Source organism: Sardina pilchardus, chromosome 7 (genome assembly GCF_963854185.1).
Source record: "Sardina pilchardus chromosome 7, fSarPil1.1, whole genome shotgun sequence".
Taxonomy (NCBI): Eukaryota; Metazoa; Chordata; class Actinopteri; order Clupeiformes; family Clupeidae; genus Sardina; species Sardina pilchardus.
In genome coordinates this window covers 16067728-16072727 of record NC_085000.1, presented here as the reverse complement: position 1 = coordinate 16072727, position 5000 = coordinate 16067728, and the positions used below count along the sequence as shown (strand labels likewise).

The window sequence follows — 5000 nt, the reverse complement described above, 5'->3', positions numbered from 1 at the left end:
CTGCACACACAGAGGCACACACACACACACACACACCTATGTTAAAAATACATTACACCTGCCCCGGCAGTGGCGCAACTGGCTGGGGCACCTGCACCGCACGCCGGCGACCCGGGTTCGATTCCCGCCCCGTGGTCCTTTCCGGATCCCACCCCGACTCTCTCACCCATTCACTTCCTGTCTCTCTCTACTGTCCTGTCAAAATTAAAGGCACAAAAGCCCAAAAAATATACTTTATAAAAAAAAAAATACATTACACCTGACGACAGACAGATAGGCAGCCTGAGCGGAGTTCCTTTGACAACCAGGTCACCACCAGCCAGGAAGCTCTGCTTAGTCAGAACTTTATAAGGTGCCCTTCAATGGAGGCAACCACGGAACAAAGTTTGACACAGTTTGTGTCGCTGTTTGTTTGGAAAGACGCATGGATGAAAAACGAGGGATAAAACATGATTACGGCCTGGTCTGTGGCTTTAGATATGAGGAGAAGAATCAGGTCCAAGTTCTACACCACAAACAAGAATACTTTTATCTGGAGCTCTGTGTGATTGAACAGTGAGGACATTCATCCGTGTTCCGTGTTGCAGAGGAGGAGGAGGAACACTGACTCCTCTGTGAGACTTGGGATCTCCTGACATGGCCTGCGGGCTAGCGAGCCGGCCAACACCTCAGTCTTCATACGGTCAACCACCCCGGGACTTTAGCTTTCGCTTCTTTCCCCTCTCCTGCACGGCATCAAGCCTTGCTGACTAATGCCTGTCCTCCTAAACTCATGCCACGGTGAACAATAAAGCAGTGTTATGCTCGGTTAATCCCAGTAAAGTTTTTATGGGTGTCATTATCGATGGAGGAAAGAGCGGGTGGGAAGAGTGGAGAGAGTGGAGAGAGAGAGAAGAGTGAAGAGTGGAGAGAGAGAGAGGGGGAAGAGTGAAGAGAAAAGAGTGGAAGAGAAGAGAGAGAGGGAAGAGTGGAGAGAGGGGAGAAGAGAGTGAGAGAGGGAAGAGTGAGAGAGAAGAGAGAGAGGGAAGAGTGAGGAGAAGAGAGAGAGAGAGGGGGAAGAGTGGAGAGAAGTATGTGTGTGGTCCTAACAAGTAGATGGCTCTCTCCCTTCCCCTCCCCTTCCTCTCTCTCTGTCACTCTCTCTATCTCTCTCTCTCTCTCTCTCTCTCTCTCTCTCTGTTTCTTGGGGCCCCATGAGACATGGCTGACACAGTTGGGTCAGGCCCCAGGCGCAACACTTCTTCATGGCGCTCAGGAAGTATCTTATCGCGGAAACATCACGTCATCTCACCTCTGCAAACAACTGACAACTGGTGCAGTGTAAATACAACTCACACGTGCACATCACTCACACTCACACACACACACACACACACACACACACACACACACACACACACACACACACACATCGCACACACATACACACGGCCTGACGACAGTCTTCCACACTGCACTGGTCTTATTTCCTCTCCCGTCAATCATGGCAGGGCGGCAGCCTCCAAACACACACACATGATTTCACACACAAAAGACAACACAGACAAAGGCCTGCATACAATCACACATGACCTACACTCCTCTGGAATAACAATGTGTGTGCCTGTGCAGAATGTGTGTGTGTGTGTGTGTGTGTGTGTGTGTGTGTGTGTGCGTGCGCATGCACAGGCATGCGTTTCTGAATCTCTAACTGCCTCTTTGGGTGTGTGGGTACGTGGCATCATGGCCTGAATGTGGATGTCATGAAGTATCCTAAAGTTCCTGTCGTCCTTGTCAGTGTGCCATAATGTAGTTTTGCTCAGAGGAACAAACCATTCAAAACCACTCAGGTTTGGGTCACCGAGGTTACAGCAAGACTATGGCGTTACATTTGTGCCAAGCAAGCACACAAATTATATTTTGAGGAGAAATTAAATTTGAGCACAAAGAATTTGTAATTGAGCAAACGGGAATCAATTCTGTGCTCAATGTCTTCGTGAATTCGCTACGGTCAACATGTATGTGCAACAACAGCCCGCCTTTCATTCAGTTTCACTGTACGCGCTCTCATACACAGATCCCTTTGCTCGCTCTAGCTCTCTCCCTCTCGCTCAAGTTCATCTCTGCGCTCGCTCAAAATCTGTAGACAGCGTTACATTTGTGCCAACCAATCAGAAGCCCTAAAATTGCCACAGGCCAATCGTGGCTTAGCAACCCGTAACTACTGTAGGCAAGTGCCTGGCAAGCTGTCGAGTTTTTGCCATGTTAACCATAGCCTGTTGCCATTAAGGGCATTTATTTGAATGTGTGGTGTCCCCAAACACATAAAATCACTGTGAAATAACAATATAAACATGATATAGTTTGGAGCATGTATGTTTCTAACTATAGCTTAAACTGTATGCTTCTTTTGCCTTCCGCCTGTTTCATTCGTAGGTTACTACCAAAGATTCTAGAACAGAGCTCTTTTAGGTCTATGGTTACTACTAGGAACCAACGAAACACGAAACAGCACGTACATTCGACTTTTGTTTAAATAACTGTGTTGCAACGTTAACGTTAAATATTCATGCCTGCAATATGCACTGTTAGCTTAGCTTTCCCTGCTGTAGGCTAGCTTAAATATTGATCCTCTTTTGTAAGTCTTTGGATAAAAGTACGTAGACAGTGACCGTAGATGAGAGAAGGCTTTAAAAAATGTCCACTTTCACAATTTTCCCGCGGGGAAGGCTTCTTGTCGACTGAAGAGCTACTCTGATTGGTCAGGTTGCCCGTCAATCAAATTCGGGTGAATCTTCTGATTGGTTGGCAATTATCTACAGATTTTTAGCGAGCGCAGAGATGAATTTGAGCGAGCGCAGAGATGAACTTGAGCGAGAGGGAGAGAGCTAGAGCGAGCAAAGGGAGCTGTGTATGAGAGCGCGTAGGCTACAGTGAAACTGAATGAAAGGGGGGCTGTTGTTGCACATACATGTTGACCGTAGCGAACACACAAAGACATTTGTTGAGCACAGAATTGATTCCCGTTTGCTCAATTACAAATTCTTTGTGCTCAAATTTAATTTCTCCTCAAAATATAATTTGTGTGCTTGCTCAAAATATGTTTCTGCGCTCAATATTGCTCCACTCTGCGCTCATAATTGAGGCACAAATGTAACGCCATACAAGACTGGCATCAAACTAGCATTTGATTGACCTGACAAGCATGTGCAAGAGATGGCAAGTTCTGTGGATGTGTACCGTAATTTCCTGACTATTAGCCGCGGCTTATACATTGATTTTTATACATTGATGTCTCCCGCTATGAGGTTAATACAGGTGGGCAGTTAATATGGTGTTTATACGGTTTTTTTTATTTTAACTTGCACAAAACACTGTCCTGCGGCCTATACACAATGCAGCTTATATGAGGGAAATTACTGTGTGTGGGGCAAAACAGCGTTTGATTGCCCTGACAAGCAAGAGATGGCAAGTCCTGTGAATGTGTGTGTGGGGCAAAACAGCATTCTAGTATACAGGTAGTATAGTATATAATAGCATTCTAGTATAGTATAGTATATAAATATGAAATATATCTGTCAAGACACATGGCATGAGATGCCGGAGCGGGTAGCCGGAGCGATGTTGGCACGGACGGCCGTGCCCGCCTAAGACTAAGCCCGGTACCAGAGGCCAAAGGACACTAGCTGAGTGCGCCTCAGTGAAGATGGCACCAGGGGCTTTGCCCCGGCCGCCGCTGGCACCCAACCTAAGGGCCCCGGGTTCTGGCCGTGCCCACCCGAGGGCTCCGGGTCCTGGGTGTGTTTGCGAGGCAGGCTGGCACGATGCCCCACGTTGCATTTTCCGTCGCCACGGGCCGCCAGCTCTCATTTCCAGCGGCTCCATCAGCGGTGGGCTCCCATTTAAAGGGCTCCGGCGCCGTAAGAACTTGATCTCCCGGCCAAATCCCCGCTGCCCCTGCCCCGAGCGGCCTACAACAACAGTCGCGCGCCTTTTTCAAAAGGAAAACGCTGACACGCAGAATCCTTTGAAGCGGCGAGCTGGTGTGCTCATCTCCTGGTGCACAAGCACATAGCGTCACACACAGCGAGCGAGCGCGGACCCTCTCTCCCTCCCCCACATGCGCTTCCGCACGGCCCTGGCCCCACATCGGCCCCACATCGGCCCCACGCCGGCCCTATACCGGCCCCACACTGGCTCACCAGCGGAGGGAGGGCCACAGTGGAGCTTTCACAATGGCTCCAGTTTACATGACTCAAGGGAAGTGTCTCCACGCAGAGCTGTGACTCGGTGATTTCACCATAACCAGACAACCAGTCTGTAACCAGCACTGAGGGAGACTAGCTTAGAACCAACCTATACTGTGCATGAATATGCATAGACAGCAGAAGACATCTGCCCTGGGGCTTTTCTAAGTCAACCTCCATCTTCTCTCTATCGCTCTATCCAAACATAAGCCCACAAGGGGCATATAAAGCCGGTGAAGGAAACCACTCACAAAGAAACTGTGTCCCACAGACGATGAAGGCCGAAGAAACCCCTCTTGAGGTGAGGACAGAAGGCATCACTCAGAGTGAGAGAGCTGCAACTAGAGTTTCAGATATGTGCAGCTACCTGTTAAAGAGGCAGGCAATGGCTAAGACGGAGGCATGCAGTTACAGGCCCGCAAGGCCAATGGGAGGCAAAGGAAAAAGCTACATTGGCTTCATGGAATTCTGAAGGATTCCTGTCCATGGGCTTCATGGAATTCTTAAGAATTCCTGTTCATGCCATGATGGGCTTCAGGGAATTCTTAAGGATTCCTGGTCCTATTCTTATAGGAAAACTCTGACAATAAACTCCATTGTCAAAGAATGAAACCTACTATATCTATAGTATAGTGTCCAGAAACGTCTTCCTGACAGAGAGAAACAGAAGGAAAGAGTGAGAGAGTGTACTATGTGTCTATTTTAAAACTGTCCGCAGATTCAGCGAGGAGCAGCTTTAGGCTAAAGGTTTAGGGTTAGGGTCACGGCTAGGGT

The 5000-nt window shown here is 48.4% G+C and overlaps 1 protein-coding gene across 1 annotated transcript in view; it reads right to left on the bottom strand.

The window, feature by feature from the left end:
* hspg2 (heparan sulfate proteoglycan 2) overlaps positions 1 to 5000 on the bottom strand; it is a 123287-nt gene that overhangs the window by 88849 nt on the left and 29438 nt on the right. The gene's annotated exons all lie outside the window — the stretch shown is intronic.